Genomic DNA, 977 nt, shown 5'->3' with positions numbered 1-977 from the left:
TGGTTTTTTGAATAGTCAAGACCTCTTCGGTCTGTTGAGTGTCTTTGATCATTAATAATCTTTTCTAAACTTTTACCACTCTTGTTTAGCTTATTAAGTTCAAGACTTAATGTTGATACTTTGTTTTCAATAGTGATGTAGTTTTGACAAGAGGATGATGAAGGTATGTTTCTAAATTCATCTAACTCAGACTTGTTTTTTAGAAATATTTTTGTTAATTTGACATATTCATCATGCAAGTCATTAAATGTAGATTGAAGTTCAGAAGAAGCAAATAGATTAGAGTTGTGTACCTCTTCATCATCAGAATGATGAGATGCCATAAGTGATAGATGTGTTTGCTCTTCGTTTTCTGTTTCAGATGCAGAACTGGTATCATTGTCTTCCCAAGCAATGTATGCTCTTCGTCCAGTCTCCGTATCATTTTTTCATTTGAAATAACTCTTTTTCAAAATTGGAAAATCCATCTTCATGTGACCAGGTTTGCCACATTAAAAACATGTAAAGTTTTTATTTGAGGTGGAGGCATCATTGTTCTTGGTGAATTTCCTTGTTTGACCAGTCTTTGCGCCTTTGTTCCTTTTTAGGAACTTGCTAAATTTCTTCACGAAGACACTCATATCTTCCATATCATATTTTTCTGATTCATCTCTAGATGAGTCATATCTATCCACTTTTGCTTTTAGAGAAATATTCTTCTTCTTCTTTTCTTGCTCCTCATGTTGATCAAGTTACTAAGTTCTAGTTCATGTTCCTGCAGTTTGCCAAACAAAGCAGCCAAAGACATTTTGGATAAACTTTTCTTTTCAGAAATTGCAGTTACCTTTGGTTGCCACGTTCTGGTGAGTGATCTTAGAACTTTCAAGTTTAAGTCACTATTTGATAGAACTTTGCCAAGTGCAATAAGGTGATTGGTAAGGTGAGTAAACCTCTTTTGTAAATCAAGAATTTTTTCTCCAGGCTTCATACGAAACATT

The sequence above is a fragment of the Lupinus angustifolius genome, chromosome LG02 (genome assembly GCF_001865875.1).
Source record: "Lupinus angustifolius cultivar Tanjil chromosome LG02, LupAngTanjil_v1.0, whole genome shotgun sequence".
Lineage (NCBI taxonomy): Eukaryota > Viridiplantae > Streptophyta > Magnoliopsida > Fabales > Fabaceae > Lupinus > Lupinus angustifolius.
Note: the sequence above shows the minus strand (reverse complement) of the source record.